This window comes from Phocoena sinus, chromosome 4, assembly GCF_008692025.1.
Source record: "Phocoena sinus isolate mPhoSin1 chromosome 4, mPhoSin1.pri, whole genome shotgun sequence".
NCBI classification, from domain to species: Eukaryota; Metazoa; Chordata; class Mammalia; order Artiodactyla; family Phocoenidae; genus Phocoena; species Phocoena sinus.
The window spans coordinates 78,303,162-78,318,979 of record NC_045766.1 but is presented as its reverse complement, the minus strand read 5'-3'; the positions used below and the strand labels follow the sequence as shown (position 1 = coordinate 78,318,979).

General features: G+C 40.1%; 1 pseudogene; it reads right to left on the bottom strand.

The window, feature by feature from the left end:
* Positions 1-242: 242 nt before the first annotated feature.
* Positions 243-8,558, bottom strand: LOC116752646 (annotated as a pseudogene).
* Between the last annotated feature and the right edge of the window lie 7,260 nt (positions 8,559-15,818).

The following is a 15,818-nucleotide window of genomic DNA, read 5'->3' as shown; positions in this document are numbered from 1 at the left end:
TTTGCCACTGGCAAAGCCCATTAACAATTCCCAGGCAATAAAAATAGAATCTGGGTAGTAAGATAAAGTCTTACCTTTTTCTTTTCCTTTGTGCTTTGTCTAGTTTCACTTGCTCATGGGGGGTGGGGGGGGGCAGCGTGCAGAGGCTTTGCACCCAGCACTTAAGACCAGAGTTCCTAGTGTGAAATGGCTGCGCCAATACCTCAGCTCAGCAGGCCGAGTGCAGGGAAGCTGCACCTGACTCAATTCAAGATGGTGGCGGCGGCGGCGCGGCAGCGGCAGTGGCAGCGGCAGCGCCGGTGGACCGTGTGCAGAGACGCTGTGCCCGTACTGTGGTCTGGGGTGATCTGGCTCGTGAGCTGCACAGCTTCACCTGCCAAGTAAGAGCTCCGCCCCCTTCCCCCACGGAGGCGATCCATATAAAGCAGCCCCGCCCACTGCTGGCCTTTTTTGGGGAGAGCATGTGCTCTAGAGCGTGAGCTCACATCTCCTATCTTTGATCGAAGAATAAAGATTTCCTTTGCTTCTGAACCGAACTGGGTCTCATTCTATTGGCATGAGTGACACCAGGCAGAAAGACCCTTGTTGGGGACCGACTAGGGAGGGTTGGTAATAAAAACAATTTTGGAAAAAATCAAGGTTGAAGGATTCTTAGTACCTGGTTACAAGACTTCCTAAAAAGTCTTTTTATGTTTTTTTTTTCTTTTTGTTTTTTTGCGGTACGCTGGCCTCTCGCTGTTGTGGCCTCTCCTGTTGCAGAGCACAGGCTCCAGACGCGCAGGCTCAGCGACCATGGCTCACGGGCCCAGCCGATCTGCGGCATGTGGGATCTTCCCCGACCGGGGCATGAACCCGTGTCCCCTGCATCGGCAGGCAGACTCTCAACCACTGCGCCACCAGGGAAGCCCTAAAAAGTCTTTTTAAATAAAAACTGTGTGGTATTGGTAAAAAGATACGTATACAGATCAGTAAAACAGAATAGAGAACCCAGAAATAGACCCACACAAATATGGTCTATTGGGTTTTGACAAAAGGGCAAATGCAATTCAATGCAAGGACAGTTGTTTCAACAAAAGGTGCAGGAACAATTGGATGCCCAAATACATAAAGGTGAACCTCAAACCATGCTCCAAACTTATACAAAAATTAACTCAAAATGGATCATGAGCCTAAATAAGAAGGTACAACTATAAAACTTTGAGAAGAAAACATAGGAGAAAATCTTTGTGAGTTTAAGTTAGCCACAGAGTTCTTAGAGTAGCAAAAGCATGATTCCCAAAAGAAAAAAATTAATAAATGGAACTTGATCAAAATTTAATGCTTTGTAAAGTTATAGACTGGGGAAAATAGTTCCATATCACATATCTGACAGAGGATTTTTATCCAAAATATATAAGGAACTCTCAAAACTCAACAGTAAGAAAGCAAACAACTCAATTAAAAAGTAGGCAGAAGATTTGAACAGATATTTCATTAAAGAAGATAATTCATGGATGGCAAATAAGCACATGAAAAGGTGCTCAGTATCATTACTTGTTAGGGAAATGCAGATTAGTACCACAATGACAAAATACCGCACATCTATTAGAATGTCTAAAGCAAAACAAACTGACAAAGTTACAGGAACTCATATATTGCTGATAAGTGGTACAGCTACCTTATAAGAAACTCCGGCAGTTTCTTAAAAAGTTAAACATAGATTTATCATATTACCCCACAATCCCACTCTTAGTTATTTATCCAAGAGAAATGAAAACTTACGTTCGCCCAAAACCTGTATGCAAATATTTACAACTGGAAACAACCCAAAGGTCCTTCAGCTAGTGAATGGATGAACAAACTGTGGAGCATCCATACAGTGGAACACTACTCAGCAACAAAGAATTAACTACTGATACAGTCACTGAATGGAGGACTCTCAAAAACACTTTTCTAAGTGAACTAAGCCATATCCAAAGTCTACACACTGCACCATTCCCTTTATATAACAATCAGGAAGGGCAAAACTACAGGGACAAAGAACGGACCAGTGGGCTCCAGGGACTAAGGGAAAGCGGGGTTTTTGACTACAAAGAGGCAGCATGTATGATGGAGGTTTTTAGGGTTATGGAACTGTTCTGTATTTTAATTGTGGTGGTGGTTACAGGGCTTTTTATGTTTGTCATGACACAGAACTGTATGCCCAAAAGTGTGAATTTTACTTATATGAATTAAAAAAGAAGAATCAGCTAAGGCATATTCTCATTAAGACCTGCCAACAAATTGAAACCAGTATTTATTAAGCACCTATTATGAGTAGGGCCTGGACTAGTGGTATGAGGAAAACAAAGCCTTCTAATAAGCTCCTTCTCTCCGTAGACACCAGTCCACTGGAAGACACAAACAGGTACACAAATAACTACTATTTACTTAGGATATGTGCCTAACAAAGGAACAGTGAAGGTGTAAATGGAGAACACTGGATTCTTACAAGGAGAATTGTAAGCTTGGAGAAGTGTAAAGCTGAATCACAGCAGAAATAAATCAGATTGTACACTCATCAAAAATCAGATGGGAAAAGGTTATGAGGATGGAAAAATGTGACTACTGATCAGGGAGGGTAAGGTAATAAAAGCAAACTAAATGTAATGAGATTGAATCAATGCATGTAATGCTATTTTTAAAAAGGCAAGTCAAATAATTCACTACTGATTCCCCACCAGGAAGGGAAATGAATAGATAAAGTTTGTGGTATGAAGGTGTGTTGAATTTAGATTTTATGAGCAATTTCTTTATCCCCTCCTCCCCCATAAAAATAGTTCCTCTGAAAACTATGGATGGAAGAAAAGGCAGGTCTTCTGTAAGTTGAACATGAAGGTTATTATCAGAAGAGACCTCCGTCCCTCCTGGGTGCAAAGGAGTCATCTGGTAGTTAGATCCCAAAGAGGACGTTGATATCAAAGAGGTATAAAATGAAAACTCCCCCTTTATAGCATCATGTGTCTGGGATAGTAGTTCTCAAATCATGGACCCTGGACAGCCACAAAACTTCATTTGGGAACCTGTTAGAAATACAGGCTTTATGCCAAACCTACTGAATCAGAAACTCTGGGGTTAGGCCCAGCAATCTGTTTCAGCAAGCCCTCTGAGTAATTCCGATAAATATTTGAGAATTTTGAGAGTTTGAGAAGGTGTCAAAACTGAATGCCGTCTTTAACTATTGTAACCAGCTGAAGCTGAAAAAGGAACATCAACTTCTAGTGAGCCCTCAACCAGACCCTCACTGGGCCTAACTAAAGATTCTCCATATCAATGGACAGTGGGGCTTGTTTTAATGGATCATGTTAAGACCTAGGGTCTGGCTCCATTCTATCCAAAGAATTAGTTTTCAACACTTACTTAGCATAACCACCTTGAATCCCCTCTACCTTTCTAAAGCACTTACAAATTCTGACTTTTTCCCCTCAGCAAACTAGTCGCTGATTTTTTTTTTTTTTTAACTGATGAGTGTTTTCTTGTCAGGCAAAGAAATAAACTTTACTCTGCTTTCTTTTTTTACTGTTAAGCTCTGGTGGCCTTTGTTTCATTCTTTTACAGAGACCAGGCAGTTAGCAAGTGACTCTGGGATGTACGTTTAGCTTTTTCATCCCTAGACAAGTTCTTTAGACCTATATTCTAATCCTTGTGTCAACCCAAATTGTTGGAAGGCCTTGGGCAAGCTACTTAACCTCCCTGAAAGTCAGTTTTCTCATCTGAAAAGAGCAAGCAGGTAATTATCCTACCCACCTCAACTGGCATAATGGCTGTGAAATTGCTAAGTGGGAAGTGGATACACATGTAAGCATTATTATCATTTTGTGGGTCTTTCTCAACACTGCACTCAGTACCCTCAGTTTCCCCGACCCACCTCATCAGAGCACCCCACAGGGAAAGCCTGTAGTCTGGGCATGCTCCAGACTCCTCTGGAGGCAACCATCATTGTTTTAGAATTACTCTGGGTGAATGGAATAGCAGAAAACATTCCAGCCTGTGGGATCATGGATAAAGACATTAGATGACTATAAGAATACATTATAGACTTTCCATCAGAACTTGGAAATGACCTGGCAAATCTGTGTGTAGTTTACAATAAGAAATGTTCTTCTAATCTTGGAATGAACAATTGGCTTATAGAAAATCTTCTGAGCTTCCCCCAAAGGCTATCCAATGAAGTGTTCTGCATGCAGAGTATCACATTACCTGACACAAACAAATAGGGTACAGCTGATGTCAGTGTCTAGTGGTCTTAGGAAATAAACTGCTGCTTCTGGTAAATAGGTGGTAATGTATGTTGAATTATTTGCTAAGGGCCAAATTAGTCCCTTGTAGTGTGCACAGCATTTCTGAGGAATTAAAAATAAATGTTTTTCTGCTTAAATAATACCATGATCCAAAGCAATTATAACCGTAATGTATCTGACATAGGAATGATCCTAACTCTTCCCCAGGGCCTTTACGAATAAGAGGATCTTTCTAAAGCATGCTAATGTTAAAAAGAAAGTAGATCTCTAGGCTTGGCTTAAAAGAGTCAAGCAGAGTATAAGTTCAACGAAGAAGGGAAAGTAACTTATTTATCTAGCACTTACTGTGTGCCAGGCACTGCACTAAATGACACACGTTAACCTTATCCTCACAATAATCTGTGAGGTAAGGATATTCCTCTCATTTTAACAGAATAGGACACTGCAGCTCAGAGCAGTTAAGCATCTTCCACAAATTCAAACAGCACAGTTTATGGCAGAGCTGAGATTCAAATTCAGTAAGTGGTCTCATCTAGACAGTTGCGACAGCCCCCGTGCCAGATAGTTTCCCTGTGCTCCTCCAGATCCTCTCTATACACTTCTCTATCTTACTCTGTTCCCACAAAGGCTGCACCAACTTGCTTGCTGGTTTCCCATTGTGTTTGGCCAGTAGAGATTATTGGCAGGAGGTGTGAAAAAGGAAGGAGAGTAAGGCAAAGGTTTTTCTGCTCCCCTCCCCAGCTCTCTCCTGCTCCACCAACCAAAAGTCTTAGCTCCTCTCTAAACAGGATGCTTCCTCTGCGTTTTGATAACCACTCCCTCCTCTGAGGGCCCTACACCGTGGCCACACCTTCTCAGACCTCCCGGTTTCAGTGTGCCTACAGTTACAGTAAATTTTAGCTCCACCAGCTTAGAAGACATCAAAGCTTGGAAATGACGGCCCCTCCATTTTGTTGTTGTTTTGTTACTGGTTCTGATTCAAATGAAGTTGTTGAACGATGGACACATTCTGTGTGTCCTCTACAGTGTTCTACCTGAACAGCTCCTGGTTCAATATTTAGAGAATGTCTCTTCCTCTGGCTACAGCTCCCTGAGAGAAACTAAATGGTTTTTATTAGCAAAAGCACCTCACTGAATCATATGTGGTTTCTGAATGATGGCGTTCTGAGTTTGGTGAAAAATAATCACAGAACCTGACATTTATACAAAGTTCTATAGCTTTACATTTATTACCTTCTGTTTAAGGGTATATTAGAAGCTAGATGCATGTCCAGAAAAAAATAGCTGAATGCGAAGCTACAGTAGTTATTTTTTTTAGAGACAGGTAATGTCCGAACTGTCATCAAGACACATAATAGCTGATGAGTGCTAACTCACTCCTGTTTTCTGAGTGAATTCATTACCCGTGACTTCAGAAGAATAAGAGGAAAGGGAAGCAGACTATTAAACAGGACAGATGCAATAAGTAGTTTTGCACATTAATGCTATATAGGAAACAAATAAAATCTTTGGTGATCAGCAAATGTAATAGTCCTAACATTTTCAAAGGTGTCACTCTTAAAAGTCTAATGGCATGCATAGATGGGCAATAGTTTTTAAAAAATTAGTTTCATCATATTTTTGTGCTTGAAATGACACAGCATTTGGGAGTCATCATCTTACCTGAATATAGTTATTCTATTATTAGAAAATTATAGCACTTAACAAAAGAAAGGAAGATAGAAACGGGTAATATTTTAAAATATGTTTAATTATGAAATGTCCCCTTTAACCTCTAGCAATACTGCTTACCTCAACATCTACTTTGTCTGATATTAATTTCACGACATCAGATTTACTTTGATTAGTATTTGGGTAGGACACCTTTTCTCATCCTTTTATTTTTCAATCTTTCTCATCTTTCTCTCTAATGTGTGGCTCTGGTTAATAGCATTCAGCTGGCTTCTGTGTTTTTATTTGCTCTGACAAACTTTGTCTTTTAATTGGATCATAGACCATTGACATTTAAAATAATTAATAGTTAATGATACAGTTTAAGTCTAACACTTGCTATTTCTCTCCTATCTGTCCTCTTGTGCTTTGTTCTTTTATTTCTCATTTCTTGCCTTTTTTTTAAACATCTTTATTGGAGTATAATTGCTTTATAGTGTTGTGTTAGTTTCTGCTGTATAACAAAGTGAATCAGCTATATGCATATGTATACCCCATATCCCCTCCCTCTTGCATCTCCCTCCCACCCTCCTTATCCCACCCTTCTAGGTGGTTGCAAAGCACCGAGCTGATCTCCCTGTGCCATGCATCTGCTTCCCACTAGCTATCTATTTTACTTGGTAGTGTATATATGTCAGTGCTACTCTCTCACTTCGTCCCAGCTGACCCTTCTCCCTTCCCGTGTCCTCAAGCCTATTCTCTACATCTGTGTCTTTATTCCTGTCCTGCCCATAGGTTCTTCAGAACCAGTTTTTTTTTAGGTTCCATATATATGTATTAGCATATGGTATTTGTTTTGCTCTTTCTGACTTACTTCGCTCTGTACGAGAGACTCTAGGTCCATCCACCTCACTGCAAATAACTCAATTTCATTTCCTTTTATGGCCGAGTAATATTCTATTGTATATATGTGCCACATCTTCTTTATCCATTCATCTGTTGATGGACACTTAGGTTGCTTCCATGTCTGGCTATTGTAAATAGTGCTGCAATGAATATTATGGTGCATGTCTTTTTTTTAAAGTAAATTTATTATTTATTTATTTATTTATTTATTTAATTTATTTTTGGCTGCGTTGGGTCTTCATTGCTGCCCACGGGCTTTCTCTAGTTGCTGCAAGTGGGGGTTACTCTTCATTGTGGATGGGCTTCTCATTGCGGTGGCTTCTCTTGTTGCGGAGCACGGGCTCTAGGTGCGCGGGCTTCAGTAGTTGTGGCTCATGGGCTCAGTAGTTGTGGCTCACGGGCTCTAGAGTGCAGGCTCAGTAGTTGTGGCGCACGGGCTTAGTTGCTCCGCGGCATGTGGGATCTTCCCGGGCCAGGGCTGGAACCCGTGTCCCTTTGTATCTGTCTTTAAGGTGGAAGCCGATAGCACTCTGCGTAAACAGATGGGGCAAAGGTCGAGGGGACGCTGGTCAGCTTCTTCCAAGTGGTTGGAGGCTTGTGTGCGAGCCAGGCATGCGAGCCACTGGCAGTGCCGAAGTCCATAGATATGTCCGATCTCATGGGTTAAAGTCTTACAGGACCAAAGCAGCAAAACACTAGTCACTTCAGGAACGTAATAATTATCAAAAACTGAGTAGTCACTTGAAGATTTCTTCTGCAGCTTCTTCAGTTTGCCTTTGTAGTGTGAGCTGTAAAAATCACTGCCGCACCTGGCAAAGCTGAATATCTCCACACCATCTGTCAAAGAGGCCTGTCCAAAGACAAAATTCCAGGAGTCTCTTGGGTAAAGATCGATCATTGTTATTCCACAACACAAAAAGCATCTTCAGGTTTCTTCTTTTTTAAGAACTTCAGGATCTGCCCTGCATGAATCCGTAGGTTCTGCGTGTTATCATTGATTCTAAAGGAACATCTCGTTGCAGAGACAGGAACTGGTTCTAGGAGTTTTACCGTCAAGCCATAGAAAAATGCTTCACAGTAGCCCTTGAGCTATTTCACATATTCTTCACTGATACTTCTGGTGTTTCCTAGCAATCCAATGCACTGTATATAAATACTGTGCTTCTGTGGAGAAGGTGTCTTTCTGTAAGGATCACTGAAAAACTCTTCAAAGTCTTGGGGAGCCTCAGGATGGGAGGTTATCCAGTCTGACTGCGAATGCAAAGTAATGGGTCCAAAGAAATCACTGTTTGGCCGGAAGGCTTCGTCCATCAGACGCTTTTCCCCAACATCTAACTTCTTCATACTGTGACACAAGCGTTGGGTTCTTGAGATGAGAGCTGTCTTTAGTCTGTGTTCAGAGTGCCGTACTGTTCGCATAGTGACAGGCCTCTTCCATTCACATCGTGTGCCTGTGAAGAGATTTCATCCTTCCCTTTGAACGGGTCAGACAGCTGTTCCACCACGAGGCTTCAGGGAGAGGACGGCTCCTCTCAAGTTTCTGCCTCACCAGAACCGGCATGTCTGGGTCCGGGCAGGAGCGCGTGGTGCGGGTGCCTTCACCGCCGTCACTCTCATGCCATCACCGTCTTCCCGCCGGGCGTCGACGCTGCCCGCCCTGCGCCTTGCCCTGCGCTATGCCCTGTGCCCGACGCCGTGCCCCGCCCCTTCGCGCTGCATGTCTCTTTTTGAATTATCGTTTTTTCAGGGTATATGCCCAGTAAGTGGGATTGCTGGGTCGTATGGTAGTTCTATTTTTAGTTAAGGAACCTCCATACTGTTCTCCATAGTGGCTGTATCAATTTAATTTAAATTAAAATTTAAATTAAAATTTAAATTCCCACCAACAGTGCAGGAGGGTTCCCTTTTCACTAAACCCTCTCCAGCATTTAATGTTTGTAGATTTTTTGATGATGGCCTTTCTGACCGGTGTGCGGGTGATACCTTATTGTGGTTTTGATTTGCATTTCTCTAATGATTAATGATGTTGAGCATCCTTTCATGTATTTGTTGGCAATGTGTATATCTTCTTTGGAGAAATGTCTGTTTACGTCTTCTGCCCCTATTTAGATTGGATTGTTTGTTTTTTTGATATTGAGCTTCAGAAGCTGCTTGTATATTTTGGAGATTAATCCTTGTCAGTTGCTTCATTTGCAAATATTCTCTCTCATTCTGAAGGTTGTCTTTTCGTCTTCTTTATGGTTCCTTTGCTGTGCAAAAGCTTTGAAGTTTCATTAGGTCCCATTTGTTTATTTTTGTTTTTATTTCCATTTCTCTAGGAGGTGGGTCAAAAAGGATCTTGCTGTGATTTATGTCATAGAGTGTTCTGCCTATGTTTCTCTCTAAGAGTTTTATAGTGTCTGGCCTTATATTTATGTCTTTAATCCATTTTGAGTTTATTTTTGTGTATGGTGTTAGGAAGTGTTCTAATTTCATTCTTTTACATGTAGCTGTCCAGTTTTCCCAGCACCACTTATTGAAAAGGCTGTCTTTTCTCCACTGTATACTCTTGCCTCCCTTATCAAAGATAAGGTGACCATACATGTGTGGGTTTATCGCTGGGCTTTCTATCCTGTTCCATTGAGCTATATTTGTGTTTTTGTGCCAGTACCATACTGTCTTGATTACTGTAGCTTTGTAGTATAGTCTGAAGTCCAGGAGTCTGATTCCTCCAGCTCCGTTTTTCTTTCTCAAGATTGTTTTGGCTATTTGGGGTCTTTTGTGTTTCCATACAAATTGTGAAATTTTTGTTCTAGTTCTGTGAAAAATGCCATTGGTAGTTTGATAGGGATTGCGTTGAACCTGTAGATTGCTTAGGGTAGTATAGTCACTTTCACAATGTTGATTCTTCCAATCCAAGAGCATAGTATATCTCTCCATCTGTTTGTGTCATCTTTAAGTTCTTTCATCAGTGTCATAGTTTTCCTGCATACAGGTCTTTTGTCTCCTTAGGTAGGTTTATTCCTAGGTATTTTATTCTTTTTTGTTGCAGTGGTAAATGGGAGTGTTTCCTTAATTTCTCTTTCAGATTTTTCATCATTAGTGTATAGGAATGCCAGAGATTTCTGTGCATTAATTTTGTATCCTACAACTTTACCAAATTCATTCATTAGCTCTAGTAGTTTTCTGGTAGCATCTTTAGGATTCTCTATATATAGCATCATGTCATCTGCAAACAGTGACAGCTTTACTTCTTCTTTCCGATTTGGATTCCTTTTATTTCTTTTTCTTCTCTGATTGCTGTGGCTAAAACTTGCAAAAACTATGTTGAATAATAGTGGTGAGAGGTGGGCAACCTTGTCTTGTTCCTGATCTTAGAGGAAATGGTTTCAGTTTTTCACCACTGAGAATGATGTTGGCTGTGGGTCTGTCATATATGGTGTTTATTATGTTGAGGTAGGTTCCCTCTACGACTACTTTCTGGAGAGTTTTTATATAAATCGGTGTTGAATTTTTTCAAAAGATTTTTCTGCATCTATGGAGATTATCATATGGTTTTTATCCTTCAGTTTGTTAATATAGTGTATCACATTGATTGATTTGCATATATTGAAGAATCCTTGCATTCCTGGGATAAACCCCACTTGATCATGGTGTATGATCCTTTTAATGTGATGTTGGATTCTGTTTGCTAGTATTTTGTTGAGTATTTTTGCATCTATGTTCATCAGAGATATTGGCCTGTAGGCTTATTTTTTGTGACATCTTTGTCTTGTTTGGAATCAGGATGATGGTGGCCTCGTAGAATGAGTTTGGGAGGTTCTCCCTCTGCTATATTTTGGGAGAGTTTGAGAAGGATAGGTGTTAGCTCGTCTCTATATGTTTCATAGAATTTGCCTGTGAATTCATTCTGGTCCTGGGCTTTTGTTTGTTGAAAGATTTTAAATCACAGTTTCAATTTCAGTGCTTGTGATTGGTTTGTTTATATTTTCTATTTCTTCCTGGTTCAGTCTTGGAAGGTTGTGCTTTCTAAGAATTTGTCCATTTCTTCCAGGTTGTCCATTTTATTGGCATATAGATGCTTGTAGCAATCTCTCATGAAACTTTGTATTTCTGCAGGGTCGAGTTGTTACTTCTTTTTCATTTCTAATTTCTGTTGAATCTGAGTCTTCTCCCCTTTTTTCTTGATGAGTCTGGCTAATGGTTTATCAATTTTGGTTATCTTCTCAAAGAACCAGCTTTTAGTTTTTACTGATATTTTGCCATCTGTTTTCTTCATTTCTTTTTCATTTATTTCTGATCTGATACTTATGATTTCTTTACCTTCTGATAACTTTGGGTTTTTATTTGTTTGTTTTTCTTTCTCTAATTGCTTTAGGTGTAGGGTTAGGTGGTTGAGATTTTTCTTTGTTCTTGAGGTAGGACTGTATTGCTATTAACTTCCATCTTAAAACTGCTTTGCTGGCATCCCATAGGTTTTGGGTCATCGTGTTTTCCTTTGTCATGTTTTCTAGGTATTTTTCTGATTTCTCTGTCAGTGATGTCTTGGTTATTAGTAGTGTATTGTTAGCCCCCATGTGTTTGTATTTTTTTACAGATTTTTTCCCTGTAATTTATATCTAGTCTCATAGTGTTGTGGTCAGAAAAGATACTTGATATGATTTTCAATTTTCCTTAAATTTATCAAGGCTTGATTTGTGACCCAATATATTGATCCTGGAGAATTGTTTCATGAGCACTTGAGAAGAAAGTGTATTCTGTTGTTTTTTAGAGGGAATGTCCTATAAATATCAATTAAGTCCATCTTGTTTAATGTGTCATTTAAAGCTTGTGTTCCCTTATTTATTTTCATTTTGGATGATCTGTCCATTGGTGAAAGTGGGGTGTTAAAGTCCCCTATATTATTGTGTTACTGTCGATTTCCCCTTTTATGGCTGTTAGCATTTGCCTTACGTATTAAGGTGCTCCTATGTTGGGTGCATAAATATTTTACAACTGTTATATCTTCTTAGATTGATCTCTTGATCATTATGTAATGTCCTTCCTTGTCTCTTGTAATAGGCTTTATTTTAAAGTCTGTTTTGTTCTGATATGAGAATTGCTACACCCAGCTTTCTTTTGATTTCCCATTTGTATGGACTATTCTTTTCCATCCCTTCACTTTCAGGCTGTATGTGTCCCCTAGGTCTGAAGTGGGTCTCTTGTAGATAGCATATGTCACGGGTCTTGTTTTTGTATCCATTCAGCCAGTCTATGGTCTTTTGGTGGGAGCATTTATTCCATTTACATTTAAGGGTAATTATTGATATGTATGTTCCTGTTACTATTTTCTTAATTGTTTTGGGTTTGTTTTTTGTAGGTTTTTTCCTTCCCTCTTGTGTTCCTGCCTAGAGAAGGTCCTGAGCTTTCTTGTAAAGCGGTTTGGTGGTGCTGAGTTCTCCTCTTAACTTTGCTTGATCTGTAAAGGTTTTAATTGTCTCCATCGAATCTGAATGAGATCCTTGCTGGGTAGAGTAATCTTGCGTTGTAGGTTTTCCCTTTCATCACTTTAAATATGTCCTGCACTCCCTTCTGGGCTGCAGAGTTCTGCTGAAAAATCAGCTGTCAACCCTTATGGGGATTCCCTTGTATGTTATTTATTGCTTTTTCCTTGCTGTTTTTAATATTTTTTCTTTGTATTTAATATTTGATAGTTTAATATGTGTCTTGGCATGCTTCTCTTTGGGTTTTTCCTGTATGGTACTCTCTGTGCTCCCTGGACTTGATTGACTATTACCTTTCCCATGTTAGGGAAGTTTTCGACTATAATCTCTTCAAATATTTTGTCAGACCCTTTCTTTTGTCTTCTTCTTCTGGGACCACTATAATTCGAATGGTGGTGTGTTTAATGTTGTCCCAGAGGTCTCTGAGACTGTCCTCAATTCATTCTTTTTTCTTTATTCTGCTCCCTGGCACCAGTTTATCTTCCAGCTCACTTATCTGTGCTTCTGCCTCAGTTATTCTGTTATTGAATCCTTCTAGAGTATTTTTAATTTCAGTAATTGTGTTGTTCATCACTGTTTGTTTGCTCTTTAGTTCTTCTAGATCCTTGTTAAATGTTTCTTGAATTTTCTCCATTCTGTTTCCGAGATTTTGGATCATCTTTACTATCATTACTCTGAATTCTTTTTCAGGTAGTTTGCCTATTTTGTCTTCATTTACTTGGTCTTGTAGGTTTTTACCTTGCTCCTTCATCTGTAACATATTTTTTTTCATTTCATTTTTGTTTTTTTTTTTTTTGATGGGTGATGCTGTATTCCTGTCTTACTGGTTGTTTGGTCTGAGGTGTCCAGCACTGGAGTTTGCAGGCAGTTAGATAGAGCTGGGTCCTGGTGCTGATATGAGGACCTCAGGGAGGCCTCACTCCAACTGATATTCCGTGGGGTCTGAAGTTCTCTGTTAGTCCAGCGGTATGGACTTGGAGCTCCCACCACAGGAGCATGGGCCTGACCTCTGGCCTGGGAACCAAGATCCTGCAAGCTTCATGGCATGGTTAAAAAAAAAGGACGAAAGAAAGAAAAAAAGGAGCAGTACAATATCAAAGAATAAAAAATACAATAAAATTAGAAAGATAAAGAATATATTAGGAAAAATAAAACTATAATTGAAACAACTGCAACCAGGTAAAATAAAACCACAGCAGAAAAAAGGAAAAAAAAAAAGTATGTGGGGGCAACACACCAAAAGGAGAGATCACTAACAAAGTATAAAGAATAAAATAAAATTAGAAAAGTAAAAGATTTATTAGGAAAAATAAAAATATAAAAGAATCAACAAGGTAAAACAGAATCCCAATCTAAAAGAGGAAAAAAAAGCCTTGGGTGTGGAGGTGGAGTTTAGGTGGGGGTGGAACTTAGGCAGAGGCGGGGTTTAGGGTGCAGTGGGACCTAGGCAGGTGGCGGGTTAAGTTTGAGCATGGCACGGGGCCTCTGCTTCAGACCTGCATGGAAGGGGAGAGGCAGCACATGGAAAGAAGGGCCTCTGGAGTGTGGGGTTCCAGAGTTTGGATGTAGGGCCCTGAGTGAGGGTGTGTGGGTAGGGTTTAAGCCCAGCTTGTGGGAGGGGGTCTCTGAGTGTAGAGGTGGGGCCCTGGGTGGGGGTGTAGGGGCGGGGCTTGTGCTCTGCGCAGCAGGAAGGAGGCTCCAAGGGCAGAGGATTAGGCCTGGGATCCCAACAGCCTTCCCGGTGCCTAAGTGGACAGGTGAAGCACTCACCTCGTTCCCTTCTGTTCCTTCACGCTCCCCCCCACCGTCTCCTCCAGGGTGTACCCCATCCCCGCTGGACCCTGAACCGTGGGTGGGTCCCACTGGGTGTAGGAACTCCTTCCCTTCCCCAGCCACCACTCAGGGGTGCCGTCCCGGAGGTCTGGCCTTTACTTTTGCTCCCCTTTCCCTCCCTCCCACTCCCCCAGGACCCGTGCAGCTGGCAGGGGCCTAGGTGGACAGAGGATCAGGCCCGGGATCGCAACAGGTTCCTGGGGGTCCAACTGTCTTGCCTTCTTCTGGATTATGAAAACATTTTTAATTATTCCATTTTTCTTCTTTATTCATGTTTTAGTTACACATTCTTACAATAGTTCTTTTAGTGGTTACCCTAGAGATTACAATATGCCTTCTTGATGTATTACAGTCTACCTTAAGTACTTTTGATTTTACCACTTCCTAAATAAGGCAAGAAACTTTGCAACAGTTAAACTGCATTTATCACCCTCCCACAGTTTGAGCTATTGTTACCATTGTATTGTATTTTAGTTCTACAAATGGGGTTATTATTGTTTTGATGTAAACAGTCAACATTCTTGTACATTTAACCACACATTTACCCTTTCCAGTGCTCTTCCACGCTAACATCTGATATCATTTTCCTTTAGCATGAAGAACTTCATGGTGTTTCTTTTGGTTTACAGCTGCTGGCATTGAATTCTCTCATGTTTTGTTTGTCTGGAAACATCTTTACTTAACCTTCATTTTAATTTTTACATCTGTATTGTGGCATAATTTACATGTAATAAAATTCACCTACATTTTAGATGTACAGTTTGATGCATTTTGGTAAATTGCATGCATACATGTACAGTCATGCAGCCAGCCCCCCACAATCCAGTTTCAGTACACTTCTTTCACTCACCGAAAGCTCCCTTCTGCCCTTTTGCAGTACATCCTTTCCCCCAGGGAACCACTGATGTGCTTCAGGTTATTATAGTTTTGCCTTTTCTAGAATTTCATACAAATGGAATCATATAGTATGTTATGACTTTTGTGACTAGGTTCTTTCATTTAGCATGATGCTTTTGAGATTCATCCATGCTGTTATGTGTATCAGTAGTTCATTCCTCTTAGTTGCTGAGTAATATTCTATTGCAGAGATATACTATAGTTTGATTACCCGTTCACTAGATGATGAACATTTGTATTATTACCATTTGTGGTTATTATGAATGCTTATGCTATATTCAAATACAAGTCTTGTGAGGACATATTTTTATTTTTCTTAGGTAAATATCTAGGAATGAAATCGCTGGACCACATGGTACGTATATGTTTAACTTTAAAAAAAACTGCCAAACTGATTTTCCAAGTGGCTGTACCACTTTGCATTCCTGCTTATAACGTATGAGGATTCCAGTTTCTCCATATTCACCAAGGCTTCACATTGTCAGTCTTTTTAATTTCAGCTATCCTACTGGGTAAACTGTAGTTTTAATCTGCATTTTTCTAATGACTACAATTTGGGGCATCTTTTCATGGGCTTGTGGGCCAACAATATAGCTTCTTTGGTAAAATGTTTGCTCAAATCGTTTGTCTAATTTGTTTTTGTTGAGTCTTGAGAGTTATTTATATATTCTGAATACAAGTCCTTTATCAGATATTTTGTTTTGCAAATATTTTCTTTCTACCTGTGGTTCACCTATTCATTTTCTTAATGCTGTGTTTTGATATTAATATGGTGGATTATACTGAATAATTTTGAAATATTGAACTAACA